The sequence below is a fragment of the Chaetura pelagica genome, unplaced genomic scaffold (genome assembly GCF_000747805.2).
Source record: "Chaetura pelagica isolate M959 unplaced genomic scaffold, ChaPel_1.0 scaffold76, whole genome shotgun sequence".
NCBI lineage: Eukaryota > Metazoa > Chordata > Aves > Apodiformes > Apodidae > Chaetura > Chaetura pelagica.
In genome coordinates this window covers 5,364,805-5,384,185 of record NW_009970723.1, presented here as the reverse complement: position 1 = coordinate 5,384,185, position 19,381 = coordinate 5,364,805, and positions in this window count along the sequence as shown.

Below are 19,381 nucleotides of genomic sequence, written 5' to 3'. Positions count from 1 at the left end.
GATTAAATGTTAGTTTGCTGTTATTGTCTACCTACCATGTAGGTATCAAGAGAAAACCTTTCAAATTGTATCTACAAAAGAGGGAAAGTGGAGCTTTAGTCAACAGTTTGAACTGAAAGACTGTAAGATATAAGAAATTATTAGAAGCCATGTTCCCCACATTTGTGAGTCAATTGCAGCCACAAGCTATAGTTTAAGCACACTCTCAACTTCTAGTCTTCTGTCTAATGCAGTACCACTTATGCCAGCATGTTCCATGCTTCTCCTATCATATAAGCCAATTTCTGATTGCTTTTCAACTCTATGATATTTCTCTGTAGAAGTAAGAACTTCCTCAATATTTTCCAGATTATTTAGTGTCAGAACATAGTAGAAGCTGATGGGAATAGATGTGACCTAGTAAACTTCCAAACCAAGTAAGTGGTGAAGTACATTTGCTAATTTTATTTATTTCTTCTCCTGTTGACTTAGAAAAACAAAACAGAATAGCAGTAGTTGCAAGGATTGCTTTGGGGCTAACAAAGTTGTTAAAAGATTATCTGGAACAGGAAAACCCTGGTTAGGAAAGAATGTAGATTTCAGAACTCTTCAGCATCTTTGCCTTTAACATCTTACTGCTCGGCGGTTGAATATCTGCACCTTCAGGAAATGCAGGCAATGAAAAACACTTTATTAATGTGAATGCCTTTGCCACCATGGGCCTCTTATGCCATCTGATCTGCAAACTCATTTTCATACTCTGAGTTTTTTGTGGTGCTTAACCTCTGCCTTGCTCATGAGTACACTGGAGAGTTTACATGGACCCAGGCAGGAGCAACTAGGACTCTTATGACAAGTACTTTTGTATTGTACTGCTAGATCAGTACAACTTTTTCTCATTAGAACACAGACATGTCCTACAAACAAAGTGAGTCACCCACCCAACATCAGTGGTCTAATGGCTGGCCACTGCTAATCATTTGGCACAGTCCATAGCTAGCTTCATCGGACAGTTAAAGGAGTGACACACCTCAGAAGTAGATACAAAAAGGTCCATTAGCCTGGCCTCTGAGTTTTTAGACAGCTGTATTTAAAGAAATCCCAGTGTTAGCTTTCACAGCCTTTAACACACAATGCACATTTTCCTCCCCCCTTTTTTCTTTTTTATTTCATGGATATTTTCTAGCAAATATGAAAACTGTTTCTGATCGGCATGTTGTGAGTTGTTATAAAAGAACTAGGCATTCATCAAAATGTTGTTGTTTTTTTTTAATTCAATGGCTGAAATTTTTTAAGATTAAGTTCTTTTTCTTTGCTTAGTGTGATTTTTTGAAAAATTCAATAAAACATCTAGTGGCTTTGTTATGTTTTAATAGCAAATACTATGAAGAAATCTTTAGCACAGCAAAAATCTGCTTTATACTTGTGACAGTTTGTTTTTTTTTTTAATTATTAGATTGCTAGGAACATTAGCCGTTGGAGAAACTCAATTCTGGCTTTAACAATTTGGTGGTGAATATCTCTTAACTGCAAGTGGTGAACTGAAATACTTTCTCAGGAAAATAAGCACCTGGAGGCACTGTGTGACTCAAAGCAGCACAAGCAGGATTTAAAACTTTTCACCTGTATAGTGATGTTATGACTCCAAAAGAGCAGCTGAAAGCTGTTTGGTGAAAATGATTTTGGACATCTTGATGGAGCTTTTACAATGGTTTGAAGTAATTTAAAATGGTTGTGTTGCTGTTGCTGACATTAGGGAAGAGAGAAATGCTCTTTTGGTAGTTCCTCAACTTGGAGAACAAAAGCCATTGCAGTAGCCTTTCCTTTTGAGCTGATTCTGAACAGAGGCCCTCATCGATCAGTTTCACTCATATCATCTTTACATTCTCTTCCCCAAAGAAGTGTGCACCTGGCTTTATAGCACTTGATAGTATTTTATTATTTTTTTATCACACTACTATAAATATTGTCCTGTCCAATTTGTCAATGTGTTTTATTGTGATATTTGTGAGTACTTCAGGGAAGGATGGATTTTTTCACTTTTTGTAAAATCTGTCTTGCAAGTACCTACACATATTGAATTTTTCTGGTTATTCTGAGAAATAGGTACTTGCAAAAGGCTTTAATAATGAATCCAAGATATAAGCATTTGTGACTTTTTTCCTTTTATATTAATAGTAGGTGTACATAGCTATTGAAAGACAAGTATCTTGTTTTCTCACTATTTCTACCTGACTTATCCCTAAACTCAAGATACACAAGCTGAAACAAATTGTCCCAAACAGAAGAGGCAGTGTGTCATCAAAGCAACCCATATAGCACAGATTCTGGGAAAAAAAAAAGTGACACTCAAAGCTAGACTTTAAGGGATTTGGGACAAAACAAAAAGTCTCAGATGACATACTGTCATGTACATTACATGTTGAGAACTTCTTCAAGATCTGGAAAAATCAGTTTCCACTTGTAGTTCCTTGCTTTATGCTAAGCTATGCTGGGCTGTTTGTAATTAAGTAGTAGGGGGAGTTTCTTCAATGAGCTGGGTCTTCTGAGATGTGTCTGTTGTCTTCACATCAGTTGGATGCCATTAGGAATTCCATGTGCTCTCTTCACTCTTGCACTGTGGGGTCTCAAAGTGTCCTGAATGGGGTGAGGTAGCAGATGAGATGTATATGCACAGAACAAGATTTATTGCATATAATGCCAGGATCTTTACTCTTTAAAGCAGAGGGCAGAAGCAGTCAAATTGTAAGGAGGCGGGAGACTGGAACAGAAACTAAGGTTAGAATGCAAAAGGTATCTTAACATTAAAATGTACTGCTAGTAGTTAGATCAAGCAACAGATGCTAACCATTAAAATATTGACAATTTATTTATTACCAAGTTTTATACTAGGTCTAGACCATAACTATTGACTTTAATAGATCCTATAATCTTAAAACTTAAAACTTAATGATGAAAAATTCCTTAATGTTAAGTTTACTAATAAAGACAATAAAGGAGTTAATATTTCTCACTCTTGTCTGGCTTTAATTGGGTGTCATTATGTGGGTCTTAATTCTGAAGAATTAATCTCTCTGCTAGGCATCCCTGCTGGAGAAGAGAAAGTCCAACACACCTTGTGGGAAAGTATATGAGAAGTCTCCTGATCAAAAACGGGGCCAGGCTTTTATCGAATAAAGTGGATTAACTGCTGTCATTTAACTATTCAGTCATGCCTCCAAAATCTCTCATTGGAGAAGAAAAGGAAAACAGTAGAAAAAAATCACGAAACCCCTTTTCTCACCAAGCAAACTCTTTTGTTTGTCTCTTCATTCTTACTTTATCTCTTTTCCGGACCTAGTTCTGGCTAGATTGGGCTCTGTGTTCTTCAACACTGGAGAGCAGTTGGCATTATGAACAACAACTTGGCCTCTGCTTGTACTTTTCAAGGTTTTAATCAGCTCGGCTTGCTAGGCCCTTTCATTTCTCATGGGAATCTTTCCACTCCAGGCCTGGGCCTGTAAAACTGAGAGACAAAAAGCAATTGACTCGAAAGAAAGAAAAAGAAAAAAAAAAAAAGAAAAAAAAAAAGCCATCACCTGACCCTAAGACTGCAGATTGGCTTAAGTCTATACTGCACCTACTGAATTAAAGCAGTGTGTTGGCAGCATCTGCACACCTTGTCTAGCTGTGGCCAACCTCCAGAACTTCTAAGAAAGAGAAAACTACTTTACAAAACTGAACTATGCACTAAAGGTACAGAGGAGTAAATCCTGCATATCCACTGAAGAAGATCTATGTTAACCTGCAACATGGCATATAACATAAACATAGGACAGACAACAGTCTTCTTTCAACCAACCTTGACTGTATGTCCTGGTTCCAGCTGAGATAGAGCTAATTTTCTGCTTAGCAGTGAGAATAGCACTGTGTTTTGATTTAGTATGGATATTTGGTATGAGAAGAATGTTGATAATATGCTGATGTTTTTAGTTGTTGCTAAGAGACCAAGGATATCTCTACTTCCTATGCTTTGCTAATGTGCAGGTACAGAAGACACTGGGAGGGAGCATAACCAGAGCAATGGGCCCAAATTGGCCATTGGGATATTGCATATCATGCAACAACTATGCTTGGTGTATAGATGAGAGTAGGCTGGGAAGCCTGGCTCTCTCTTCCAGGACTGTGTTTTCAGGGTTTGTCTCCAGAATGTCTCCGGAATCATTAGCCAGGGATGGGATGGGCACGGTGTTCTGAGCTGAACCACACAACCCAATTGCTCTCATGATAAACATGAGGCTTTGGTCTTCTTCTGCTAGCCAGGATAATTCAACCGATCCAGGTGGATTTAGCACCTGTTGTCCATTTTCCTCCAGGAATTGAGCTCTGGCCTGATTAGACTTGACAAAGCAGCATTGTCACACCACCAGCCGTGTTAATCACAATCAGAAAGATTGCCTCAAGGGAAGCTCTTTAATACAGCAAGTTGTCCATACCACTTATCTCACCCTGTGTTTCCCGACATTAGCTCAACATTTTATCTGCTTCAGCTTATTTCCACTTCAGGCTGGAGAATTAGACTCACTGCTATCCCAGTATGGGTGCTGGTTGTGCATCAGACTCGGCTGACAGCCCACTTGCATGGTCCTTTTTTCCTGAGGCTAGCATACTTAATACTAAATAATACTTAATACTAAACAGGACATCATAAAAACACCCACAATAATTCCTGCCTTCCATGGATGAATTCCAGCTGATTATTTTCATTGGTCTTCTTATGGTTTTAGTATCAGTTCTAGCTTTGCTGCCAGATATAGCTAAAACAGCAAGGTGCTATTTGCAATGAATTACTGGTAAAGGAGAAGGAGAGAAATAAGTAAAAAACCTGCAGCCAAAGTTCTCTCGAGCTGATGCTGTCAACGCTAACTGGTGAACCATGCTATTCTGAATACTGAAATTCAGAACCTCCCATGCAATGGGCTAACCACTATCTTAACACTTTTGAAGGAGTTTATTACAGTTGCCTTATCATTAGTTTTGTTTTACGTCTTCATGATTCTTGCCTTTCTTTAGTCTCCCTTAACTCTGTTGCATATATTAGAATATGGAGTACTAAACAGAGGTATACACCATTACATGATCTTCCAGTCCTTCTTGATAAGCATCTAGAAGGCTGAGGAAGAGGCTGGAAAGAATATATAAATATATATAAACCATAAATGTTTATGCTTTGTATATGTGTTTGCTATAATTATGCACCAGCAGCATGGTGTCCTCAAAGCTCAATCTGCAACATATTAATTTTGAACTGGCATTTACTTTTTAGAGAAAAAAAAAAAAATACCTTTACTGAGTGACAGACTAATTGCTTTCTGGAGCACCTAGATGTTCATTAAAAATTTCCACTCCAAATATCAGTTAAGCAAAACTCTGGTTAGCCAGTGAAACCTGAAATGAGCTCACTTCTAAATCATCATGTTACAGTTTGATTCAAATGTACATTAAAGTCCCAATCCAGCAAAATATTTAAGCATATGTTGAAGTCAATGGGATTACTCATACATTAAAACTTAACCATGTGTTTAAATACTCTGATTCACTAGATTACCCTGTATTCTGTTGTCTCTCCACCTTTCATTTCCAGTCCCTTCCTATTTCCTCACTGGAGATTAGTGGCTTTCAATTAATTTTCAGTCTGAATTTCTCTCTAGGGTAAGTATATTTCCTGTCAAAACCTCCAGTTTCTCTGCTGACCTTGGTGCTGTGTGTCTGATACCAGCATTCCCTGAGCTAGTGCTCAGCAGTGTCACCTGGTTCCTCATGCTGTATGTATGTATTGCAAACGCCGTTCCTGTCTGTGCTTGTGCTGTTGCACGGTGCTGTGGTAACTCAGCCCCATCCTACACGGGCCACTTCCCTCTCTTTTTGAGAGTAGTTGTTGCGGGCTTTCAGCACTGCTCTTGATGCTGTCAGTTGCTCTTCTGCTGTCTTTTCTGTTCCGGGCTGGCATGTTTCTTTTTAATGACAAATAAAACGTTTTAAGTATTTAATGGTCAGACGCATCTCAGGGGTGAGAGCTACTGTCATGCTAACCAGCCATCTGTGGTGAGGCATTTTAGTTTATGATCAAACTGCATGAAGACTTTTATAAACTTACACAACTACCTAGGAATGTCTGGATTGCTGCCATGCTATAAACGCTCTACTGCTTCATATGTTCATTTGCTCATCATGTTTTTGAATACTTCTATCTCATTTCCATTTTTTTCACAAAATAGACTTGCTGATCCAAGATATCAAAATCAGGCAAAAGAGCAAAGTGTGGAAATGAAACTTGTAGGAATCATGGGCAATTTTGTTTGACATCTTCAGTTTTATTTGTGTGTACTTAGAAAAAACAGTATCGATGTATGCCTTGAAAATAAAATTATTTCAAGTCAGTGAACCACCTTAGTAAATAAATCAGATTAACATCACAAAACCAGAAAAGATAAAATTTAATAAGACACATTAAGCCTGCCAGTGAAAAGCCGATCTTTACAACTTTATGAAAAAATGTCAGCTGACTCCACCTCTGGAGAAAGGCACATTTGCCTTTCGGAGAAAACCATGTCAACTTAATATATGGTACTGAGGTGATGAAGCAAGACAGGTGCAGAACAATGTGGAGAATCATGAGGTTACCACTTTCATGGCTTGGTACTTACTGTAGGTCATTTATGGTGTCTGGCATGAGAGTCGTCTGCCAGAAGGAAACATTAAGAACAAAACAGAAAGAACAATTACTGTGTTCAAATTGAGCTGCTGGAGTTCATGACCCACTTTCTATTTTTTAAAAAATAGTTATGCAAAATAAAAGATCTGCATTTCATACTGTTTCAAGGACAGGCAAGCAAGGGAGAGAATATCACAGCTGTATTAAGGTTGCCTTCAGTTTACATTGCCTTCAGCACACTACATTAGCCTGGGAAAGTCCAACATCAGTCCTGTCATGAGTTTCCCCTTGACTAAAGAGCTGTTTGATATAAAGGGAATAAAGGCACAATTCTGAAAGCAGCATTTGTCACAGCTGACTTGAAGAGCTACAACACAGGTTTCTACATCTGAGCTGCTTGTGTAGGCTTCCAGCAACAGTCAAAAGAATTTTTGTTAGTATAGTCAGTGGAGTTTAGGGTATGATTCATGTGACAAAATGTAGGTGTCTATTTTAGGCTGAGTTAAATTGTATCCTGCTGGGTGGAAATTCTGGGAAGCCTGAGAGTGAGTGGCTCAGATGTAAACACCTGTGTTGCAAACACATCCAGTCAGATATTAGCCATTTCAATTGGCATTGAGATTGTCCTCCATGATCCTATGTGCTTACTCTGTACTCTTGGCTTCACCATGAGGGATGGCACCTTTTCTTTCACATTGCAAAAGGAATCCATGCCAAATTTATCACTGTGTCCTTCAGTATTTTCTCATCTTTTGCTAAGGGAAGTATCACAGGAGATGCATGGAATAATGTTCATGTTTGAAGTAAACACTAGGTTTTAGTTTAATTTTTTGGGGAGTGCTTTTCCATGGAAAAAAAAAAAAAAATTGTGTCAACATGCCCATTTGGATAGGATAAAATGTTACTACTAGAGAGATTTTTTATTTTAGAAAAATGGAATTAATAGAAACCAGTTCCTCTGAGTGGCATTTCTAGTTTTCTACCACTACAAAATTAAATTACATTTAAACTTCAGAGAGCTAAGAATGAGAGAAATGTGGTACAATTATATCTTTATCCAGAAGTAAGACTGTCACCGTTTGACTCAGGTCTGACAACAATGCTCTCGATCCCCTCCCCCTCCCACCCAGGTAGGGAAGGAGAGAGAAAAAAAGAGAGAGACTTGACTGGATTGAAAACTAAACTACACAGCTTTAATTAAAACACTAATGAATCATACAAGAAAATATATACAATTATATACAGATATATTCCGGTATGGGCAAAAGCCTCTCGCCTCCCCCCACCCCAGCAACTCCCACAGCACTTCCTTGAACTGGGAAGAGTCCCGAGGAATCCCGGAGCTGCTGCTGGAGAGAGAACAGAGAGTTATGGGGGTCAGGAAATCTCGAGCCTAAGGGTCGACGGTGATGGATGAACAGAGTCCTCCCTGGACACCGGCCATGGACGGAAGAGAAGGGGAGAAGAAGAAGGAAGGAAGTTGTCTTCTGTGATCTCTGACCTTCCCCTGAGCTTACGTAGATATATGGAATGGAATATCTTTGGCCAATTTTGCTGTCCGTCTAACTCAGCCTCCTACGGGGGGGTCACAAATCTCCCCATAGTGTCTGAGCCGGCAGAGTGCAGGTGCAGCCTTGAAGCCTCAGTAGTTAGAAAAACATTCCACTGTCTTATCAGCCTAGCAGAACACACTGTTGCTAGTTACAAGAAAGCTTACTGAAGGAAAAAAAAATCAGTAAAAAGAAAAATTGGCTTCATCCTGGCTCAAACCAGGACAAAGACTCACAATACAAGTTTTGTTAGCCTCAAAAATTCCTTTAGTTGCATCTGGCAGAAAAGTATGTTTCAGGAGCTGTGAATCAAAGGGGTGCAATGACTGCCAGGCTTTTGCCTTGTTTTTAAGGTGCTCCAGATAGGGAAATAGAGTTAAGATAAGGAGATTATTCAGATCTATCTAGTTTCTCCACCTATCCCATTGGTAATTCCTTTGCATTCAAGGGATTCCTGAGTACCAGGCTACATCCACCTTTTGTCTGCAAGATGTTGTCATTGTGGCTGTAAGCAGTGGGAGGAACCACAAGACATATGACCTTCTAATATTTTAATTTTTAAATCAATATTGTACTCAGCCGGTGGAACATATGAAGTGGACAGTAGGGATTTCCATGACACTTTCTTTCCTGTTGTATCAGAGGCAGAAGAAGAGGTCTTAAGAAAAAGTCAATTGCTGTAAGGAAAAGTTGAGGTAAATAAGAAAGGAGAATGGTGGCATACAGCATTGACCTCTGCAGTTGTACTAATAATGATTTTTAAATGATAAAATTATTTCAGATAACACCTCTAATTATTTTTTTTTAATTACTTGAATGATTAAGAAAAGCTTCAAAAACACTTCCTTATTTCTATTTGGCTGGCCTCTGTCCTCAGATATAACATAGATGTTGTGGGGTTTTTCCTTTGAAGCAGATGTTTGTATGCCCCAAACACTGGAATAGGCTCCCCAGGGAAGTAGTAACGACACAGAACCCAACAATATTCAAGAAACATTTGGACAACACCCTCAGGGACATCATGTGAATTTTGGGCTTGTCCTGTTCTGGGGCAGGAGTTGGACTGGGTGATCCTGGCTGTCTGAGGAGGCAGCTGAGCCACCATCCCTGGAGACAACTAAGACAGATGTGGTGCCAAGGGACAAGGTTTAGTGGTGGACACAGCAGAGTTAGGGTAGTGGTTGAACTCAATGATCTTGAAGGTCTTTTCCAACCAGAGTGATACTGTGTGACACTGTGTGTGACTGTTCTCCCAGTCCAAGCACCCAGACAACCATGGTGCCCAGGAAAATTCCCGGCATTGCCCAACTTCCTAACACAGATGTAAACCAAGGCTCAATAGTATAAGATAATTGGTTTTCTCCTTAGAGTAATTATTAGAGACTGTAAGCTTATCCTTTGTTAGAGTTTGAGGAAAGTCTATTACTGCACTGACAGCTGCTAAGAGCATTTGAAATCCTGTGGCCAGGATGACTTTGCTTCTGCATCATTTTGTGTGCAGTCCTGCTTTTCTGTGCCAACTTAGGCTTCAGGATCTGATTAGGCTATACTGTCAACATCATAAACTATATAACTTTTTAGCAAGGTGTCTCCAGCCCAAAGGCTGGAGAATGACAATTAAATGTATCTTCCTCTGTACAATCCACTTCTCTGCTTTATCACACTGAGATAGATTTTAGTTTTTCACCTTTAGGACTTTGAGATTGCTGGGATAAACAAAGTGTTTCCTTTAATCATGCTGAAAAAATATTTTCAGTTGTTGTGTAATGAAATAGTTGAAACAAACAACAATGTTAGTATTTTAGCATAAATCTGCATATAGTGCAAAATATCACAGGGCCTCCAAAGGGAATGAAATTGACTTGTTTGGACTTTCTGAGAGCCATCCCCTTTCCCCTCTGCTATTCAACTCTGGCACAAGCTAAAAGGCATACAGGTGAACGATAAGAAATGTGGTTGATTTACCTGGAAGCTCTTAGCTTAGGACTTCAGAAAAATGAAGACATAAAATACATTTAGACACAAACTTTAAGACATTATTCTTGAAAATTTTCCAAATTTTTTATTTCTGAAACAGTTGCTAAATAGATTGTTGCAGCACTGCTTGATTCATTATCAGTCTTTCAAGCTTGGAGGTTTTGTGACATTTCATTCAAGTCACTAAATAGTAAAATACACAATTGAATACCAATATTTATGCTTTCTCCCTCATGGTCTCTTAAGAAATTGTAACCCAATCTAATAGTGAAGATTAAAAATCAGACATTTAATGACCAGCAATATAAGTGAATAGTGTAACTCATGACTAATGTATTACAAGCCTCCATTCCACTTTAGACGTAATATTGTGGCTACCAGTAGGTAACTTAGAATCAATGTTATCATTAAAAAATAATTCAGGTATAAACAGAGCAAAAATATCTTTAATGATGTGTGAACATCAAATTTATATTTGCCCCTCACCAGCACTTTCTCTGTAATTGTAAAAAAAAAATTACTGGTTTATTTTACTTTTGGAGCAACATTTGGAGGATGTAAACTGTTTTTAAACAAGAATAAAAGGCAAACCTAAGAAGCACACAGCAAGATGTTAGTGAAAAAGCTCATCTGTGAAGTATTCACACAACAGCTTGTAAATTTAAAAAAAAAAAATTACTGGTTTATTTTACTTTTGGAGCAACATTTGGAGGATGTAAACTGTTTTTAAACAAGAATAAAAGGCAAACCTAAGAAGCACACAGCAAGATGTTAGTGAAAAAGCTCATCTGTGAAGTATTCACACAACAGCTTCTAGCTTGATTCTGGAATTGTGAAGATTTTCCTGTCCAGGCTAATTTACATCTCAAGTACAAAGTGCTTGTGAGCAATATGCTACTGTCGGAAATCTTGCAGTTACAGACTGAATTATTCACATCACTTTCATGATCTGCTTACATTCTTGATGAATTAATCTGTAATTATCCTATGAAAAATATATAGTTACATTTCTTATCTTCAGACTTTTGTACTTCATAGGCATGTGTGTATAGAATTATTGTTCTGGACATACATGATGTTAAAAAAGGACATTTGAAGGCAAACTATCAAAAATATCATGTTGAAATAAGGGTATACAAATCTTCATGATTTGTTCATCATTCAAAGAGTGACTATCTTCATGTGGGCAATGGCAGAAACAAAATCTATACTAGATGACAATGTAGCAAAGAGAGTGAATAAAAAACAGATGTCCAGATATTTCACAAGCAGCAACACAACAAAGATGCATGCTTTGGGATAAAGAATCTACACATTTTATACTTTATTTTGTATCTGCAAATTAAAAACATTTGTATTACTTCAATGTCATTTGAGTTTGCTTCTTTCTAGATATCCTGAAGACAGCAGGCAAGATTTCTAAAGTCAAGAGCAATACTCTCCAGACTTCTAAAATATGACTGCCTGTATGTCTGCAAGTCACTCCTTATTTGTGTAAAACACTTCTATTCCTGAAATTTTGGCTCCAGTATATGAGTGATTTCTCCCTAAATGGGTTAGGGAAAATAAGCTCATATGAAATTTGTGGATATGTTGGATGGATCAACAAAATACGTTGAAGTGAAATTTGACTTTTTCTATATGAGATCTGGCAGTAGAACTAAACCAAAAAAATATTATTTTTTACATCAAAAGAGACTATATTTTAGAGAATAAAATGCATGAAGACAAATGAGGATTTTTTTTTCTCTTGAATCACGTGCAACTTTCTGTGGCATGCTGTGGATTTCAAACAACAAGGCATATAGTTTTAGATCCAGTCACAGCTATTGGTAATATTTATTATGCCCACTCAAAAAAAGAACTGACAAGATTCAAGGGACACCGCCAAGTTATGTAAGTCTTAAAATGACAAAATGTTGACATACTCTACAATTAACGTTCAGATTGTCCCTGGCAGTTGAATTTGTACAGTGAAAGGACTTGGGGGAGTGAAAGGGTAAAAATATGCACATATGTGAACACCATGCAAGGACCAGAGAAATGGCAGTCTCAGTAGACGCTCTGTCTGGAATGCTTTCTGTAATGTACCTGATACCTAAAAGGAACAGGGAGATAGGATATGATACTGTTTTCCCTGTACTTCCCCCCTTCCAATACACGTTTGCAGAGTGGACTAGATGAATGAGAGGAAGTGATTTAGCATATTTCTACCGTGCAAAACCCCTGCATATCAAACCAGAAGACGTTTTATATTATATTGTATGCATCTTACCACCTCCATCTCACTACTCCGTAGAGTTATTTTCTTGAGCTCTTCTCCCAGGTCTGTCTTAATCTAAAGGCAAATGCCTGTTGTAGACTCATAAAGAAGCTCGCTGACTTATTTTGTCTGTCCCAAAACATGGCAAATGACCAACTTTACTGCCTTGCCAATATGAACCTTTCCAGTCTCACACTCCACACGCTCTAAGCTTTCCAAGGCAGAAATAACATTTTTTTATTTATTTTATTTTTTGCCAATTTATAAACATTCAGAGCACCGTGGGTACATTCTGACTTCAAGAAACCTTATAATAATTATTTATTCTTCCAGTAAAGAGAATAGGTTTATCAGCTCAGGGATGCAATATGAAAGAAATCTTCCAGAGGTTCTGTCTCTTTCACAAGGATTTAGTTACCAGAACTAATCTTTGATGTCAACCCTGAGTAGCAAGGTGACTGTTCTCCATATCACTTTATCCAAAATCATTTATAATTTTACCCATTAAGATTAGCACCTTGCACTTCAGAACCTATCTGGATGGGTATCATACTTCCCATGAAAATTTGTAAGTCTTCCATCTTCTCATATAAATACCTCCTCTGTCATGAAAACACTACTATCTGGCAGAAATAAAAGTTAAGCTAAACCAAATTATTTTCTGCTCAGCTTCATGTTTTAGGTTAACTCACACTCCAACACTTGAGGCAACTCTGTATCAGCTTCGTCTGCCCCCACAGTCTGTCTTATATGTAACTCTTGCACATAAAGGGAAATGTTAAAGTACAGTATTTTGATTTAATACATTATATTTTAACAGTGTTTGCTCTTATAGGATATAAACAGCCTATTTTCTGAAACCTATTGCTCAAAGTTGCACGCTTTTTTTCAGTCTGATTTTTCTTCACAAACAAGGCACCATGTTCTTGGTAGATATCTGGGGTCAATGTTCTGTTACTAGGCAGTGGGGATTAGTGGCTCTTTATCATGCTGGATTATGCGAAACCTCATGGAATCAGCTGCAATTTGGGACCCTGGAGCCAGTCCCAATGCTCCTTCTGCTCTGTTGCATAGTTGCCTGGTTGCAACACTATTTTCAATTTTTTGTGTTTCAGAAACATTTTCAAAGTGCTGTCAGACTGGATGTAGGAAACACAGCTGAGTGTTATTATCCCAGTGATAACTGATGAAAAGAATATTTCAGGCATTTTGGCAATTGTTCAAGTTACATGTTTTTTATCAAATTAAATTTCCACACTATTCTAGCTGCTCTAGGAGACAGAAGAAAAGGTTAGACTGGGCATTTCTTGATCTTCCTTTCTCAAATTAATGGATGGGGGAGTATTGCACATTGGGGGTGAGCAGAGACAACTAGAGGTCTTTAAGTTGTTTATTCCAGGAAACAGTTCTTGAGCTTGCTTTTTGAACTACATCAGTTAGCATTGACCATACACGTTTCCCTCTATTCAGAATTGTGTGAGAATCATTATTTGGAAGCTAATAGTCAGTAGCTAATCACTTATAAGGTAAAAAAATAGCAAGCTGTCAGATGTGTGGATCTTCAGTGTACCATATGTGGGATTGAGCTAACAAAAATCTAATAGGCTCGCTACACAATTCTGCCATCCAGTGTACTATCTATCAAGCACTGCTCCCCATAGATGTTACCATAGACAAAGAGGATAGGAGCAACATTAAGATGTCTAATTTAATGACTGTCATCTCTCCACAGCATTCCTGTTCCTGTGATTTCGTGGTAGATACAAAGCTGCTTCTTTGGATATGTGTGTAGTGTATTGAGAAGATCTTCAGCTTAGAAGATAATTTTGTCTTGTTCATTGAGTTTTCTTGGCTGTGCAGACATGTGCTGTGACAATTTATTGGGGAATATTTTATTTCATTTTCTGAGAGCATGTGTATGCATTGGAAACGTCTGATAGGCTGGTGTTTGCCTTCAAAGGCTTTTTCATCTCACTGACAAGTGGTAAAATGAGACTGAACGTGCTCTGTCTTGTAAGGCAAGATATGTCAGGATGTCATGTGAGGCTGCACATGAACACGCAAAAGCAAGGCAGGAACAAACTCAGAATCTATGAAGTTGTAATCAAGATTAAACTATAAGTGGATCATGATTGTGCTTCTGCATTTGAGTAAGACCGAGACTACAGTAGGATAAAAATGGAAGTTGAGAATATATAGTAAGCAACGAGCAATTGACACTGGAAGCAAAGTGAGAGCAGTTTTAAAATATTTATTCAAAATAGAGATGCATCAATTCAGATCTTACAATGAATTATTGATTCTGAAGTATCATTATGGATTTTTTAGAACAGAAATTAAAACTCAAGATAAAATTAGGAAGGCTGTTTAAATGTGAATACGAAGCAGATTGTTCACAGAAAGCTGAGATATGTAGATTTATCCTGAATCTTTCCTATGTAAATAAAGTCCTAGATTGTAGGGTATACACACTATACCTGGTTTCCATAACCACGTGTGCCCTGTTAACTAAGAGTCTGTATATAACCTAGAATAATCAAACAGTGATACTTAACTAAAGTGGTATCATAACATACATTTGAACAAGAAGGGCAAACATAGCCAAGATTAATATTTAAAAAATACTATTCTATGAAATGTGATAGATCCTCCGAGAACACATTTTTAACTTAGGAAATAACATGCTTGCTATTATTTTTATTTTTCAGGGTGAACTCTTTATATATGATCTCTATATACAGGTTTGATGCTCTGCTTTTCACTGTTCCACAGTGGAAACAGCAGCTCTTGTTTAACAATCCTATTCCCTAGTTATCTTCCTTTTTTTTTTTTTTTTTCATTGGTGAAATTACATCCAGGAGCATTGATCAGCCACTATGCATTCTATATAAATATAGAGGGAAAAATGCCACTTTCACTAGAACTGAGTTCAATTTGAATCCAAATAAATTATTTCTGCTACTTGTCTGTTGTGCATTTATTAAAGCCACTAATGAATTCCTACTGTAAGAGCAGATGGCTTTCTGGCAGAAAGGAAGCTTTGCAAGAAGTAATTTCCTCTTTTGTTTGTCCCACCCAGTTTCAATCTACCTCTTATGAACACTTTTAGAAAAACAAAATAAATGGTGTAGTTATAATTCTTCGTCGTTTAATATATAAATACATATACATATGTAATTCCAGTCAACTGTAATTTAGACAATTGTAGCTTCAGCTAATCTTACATGTATTGAAATCCTAGGCTAGGCTTGTTTCACCCTTTCCCTAAAGCAGTGCCTGATCCCTGAGACTGGGGCTAAACCCAAGCTTCCCTGCTCCTTATCTGGAGTAATGGGATGAAATGGTCCCTCCCCCAGGCACCCCCTGCAACTCCTACTCACACGGGTGACCCTATTCCACACAACACCCTGTGCTATTAACTTGAGCACTATTAATTGTTTCAGCACGTGTCTGTCTTTTGTATAATGCTCATACATTCAAAATGGGAGTCTCCAGGAACACCTTCTCTTGGAAAGCCATATCAAGGACCAAGTAGTTTCAGGCTGGAAGAACGTACGTGTACCACAGCACCAGATGCAGAGGCCATGTGCGCAACTAACTTGTCTCAACAGTCTGTGCCTTCACAGAAATCATGGAGGGTACAGCTAAAATAGCATGAAAATATTATCTACTCAAATTTGGCAATACAAATTTTGCTAATCTGATCTTAGTTTCAACACATGTTTTTTAAGAATCTTCAAGAGCTAGCCCACTAATTCCCTAATCAACCTGTCCAAATATTTTTCTTTTCACATAAAAAGCTTTCTCAGCATATAACCTACATGTCCTTTACTGCTTTTTTTAACTCCTCTTTATCCTACTCATAATTAGTTCTTTGACAAGTGTGATGTTCCTACTATTAGCAAACATTCATCTTACTTTGCTACAATACATTCAGAATGACAAACAGAGCCACCAAGTCCCATCCTAAAAGCCCATAAAATTGGCCACTTAGAAGTCAAAATACAATACGTAGGCATTCTGCAAAATATTGTGTTTCCACAAAGGCATGGACAACATTTTCTGATTAACCTTCCTGCTGGAAGACAGAACTTGCTTACCTAGATGGAGATCACATCAGTTCTCCTACTTAAATGTAAATGTAATGGACAGAATCATGGTAATACATACTGTCTTTACCAGATAGCTTCTCCATGTCCCTGAAGCCCCACTATTACACTTGATTCTACAGGTTTTCCCAGGTACATCATTCTATTTAGATGAGAGGAAATGCAAATCAGTAAAGTATCAGGGACAAAAATGTCTCATCTCTAGTGTCAGAATATGTTCCCAGCATATTCTTTGTCTATTTTCTTTTTTCCTTTGAGGAGCTCTGTGCATTTTCAGATGAACTTCCTGACTGGTTTGCTGTTGGAAACTCAATTGTCTTCTTTATGTCCTGGCCAACAGAACTGTTTTCTTTGTAAAATTGCTTCATCCCCTTCCTTACGCTTTTCACAGGTTCACTGTGATGAATATTGTTAGCCCTATTAGAAAAAATGAAAACTTTTTCAATAGAAGTTTTTCAGTGAAGTGGAACATTTTAATTCTAATTCTGCAGTCCACAGAACTTTGAATTTATCAAGAAAATTCACCAGTCTCTTGCTTTTTAAAAATATGTTGATTTTTGCTTCAGCATCAGTATTTCCTGTACATTATTAACTTTATTTTAATGATTATTTTTTTTTCTCTATGCTATGTATAAGGTCAAAGTGAGTCCTTTTAGCCAGCATACAAAACTTCTATTAAAGTTTTCTAAATTAAACAGTGTTTCTCTTTTAAAATTATTGCAGCCTTTCTCATGAATACTATAGTTCCTGTTTAGATTGTTAGCAATACGTCTAGTTCACCTGGTGCATGGATGCACAATGTAGTATCTTTTCTGTTTCTTAATTGAATGGTCTATGAAGCTGAACAATAAAATGCAAATTGCAAAGATACGCATTTCATGTAGAAGATACTCTGTGTAATATTAAGTCTTAGTGAATATTATATGTATTAGTTCTGTTTCTGCTTGCCAGTCAAGCTCAAATATTCGACTGTACATTTTCCTAAACTAGGAAAGTTTCTGCAGTCAGATGAAAATCCTTCAAAATTTTAATTCATGAAATATTAATGATTTTCCCTATTTTTTTTGTCATTTCTTGCTATGAAACTAATTCTTCCAGATCAAATCTATAAATTGTGTAATCTAAAGCACATTTTTTTACTATACTGAAACAGTGTTTGTTGGTATCAGCCAAAGAGTTGGCTTGTGTCTTTGAAAATTCTCAGACTGGCAGAATAGTCAGATTCCTCTAGAACTCTGAAACTATTACTTCTCTTTCTTGACTTTTTGACATTTCTGTGTAATCATTTCCTTGCCGCCCTGTACTACCTCAGTACAGTGGCTTCTGCAGCAGTTGTCTGGCATTCACAAGGAATGGCCACAAACCACTCTTCTTGTTGTACTTGAATCACAGAATCACAAAGATGTTTAGGTTGGAAAATATGTCTTGAGATCTTCTAGGTCAATGTCCCACTTCTCAAGCAGGGTCACATAGAGCAGGTTACACAGCATCATATTCAGTTGGGCTTTAATATCTCCGTGAATTGAAATCTCACAACCTCGCTGGGCTACCAGTTCCAGATTTTTTTACCATTAATATTTTAGTCTCAGAATGTGTTTTTTTTTTTCTTTTGTTCAGATGAATTTTCATGTTTCCTAATATGTTACTACTACCTCTTGTCCTGCTGCTGGGCATTACCGGATCCCTCTTTGCTCCCTCCTATCAGGTATTTATACATACTGATAAGATTCCCCTGAGCTTTATCTTCTCTGGGCTGAATTTAGCCCCTCTTACTGTGAAAGATATTCAAGTCCCTTAATTATCTTCATGGCTTTTTCCCAATTCACTTATTTTCTTTTTCACATTTATAACCCCTGCCTCAAAAAGAACTTCCAAATTGTTTATTTTTTGGAATCAAAACTTAAACACATTTTTTATTTTTAACCCTTTTTTTGTTGTTGTTTTGGTTTTGGTGTGTGTGTGTTTATTTATTTTTTCTGTAATTGGTTCCTTGTTTAAATAATAATCAAATCATTGAAACGTAGACAACTATTTGTATGAAAGAATATTAACAAAAATATAGGTAAGCCAGTGCCCACAGATAAATAATACTACAGAACTAGATGTTGCCAGATTTTCATTTTCAGATTTCAGCTAAAAAGCAAAATTATATGTTATTTCCACTAACCATTTGAATCAAGCCTCCCTCTATCAAATGCCACATTCAATCATCAATGACCAAAAACCTGAAGCCTATTAGATTGGCAATGTTATGAACTTGATGACTTAAGATATTGCACAACTGAACACACTCTTCAGGACAAAGAGGAAAGGAAGCATTTTAAAAGCCTTGAACAGTGCTTTGTCTTCCCTGAAGCAGCCCAGTCTTAATTAAATTAACTTAATTTAATTTAATTAAAACTATTATTCAAATGTGTTATCTTGCAATGGAGTTAAGAAGATGGAATGTACCTCTCTGGTTTTTTTCCGCTTTTCTTCAAAATTACTTACTGTACTTGAGTTATGCTGATCAGATAACTGATCACCGTGCCCAGCTGTTGTGAGATCAGCACTGTGGGATTCATTAGGGATGTGCTGTATTTCTGCTGGAAAAGCTATTATTGCATGCCTTGAAATAGAATGTTATCCAGAATAAATGCTTGGAACAACCTGACTCCCCCAGGTTTTGAGAACCATGTGAGCTGTAAGCTGGTCGTGTTCTGCTCAGACTGGCCATTTGAGAACAGCCTGCTCTGCACAGTGGGCTGCCCATTACCATTAGTTAGAAAACTTTAATAATGGTCTTATGCCAAGGTAGCATAATCAGACA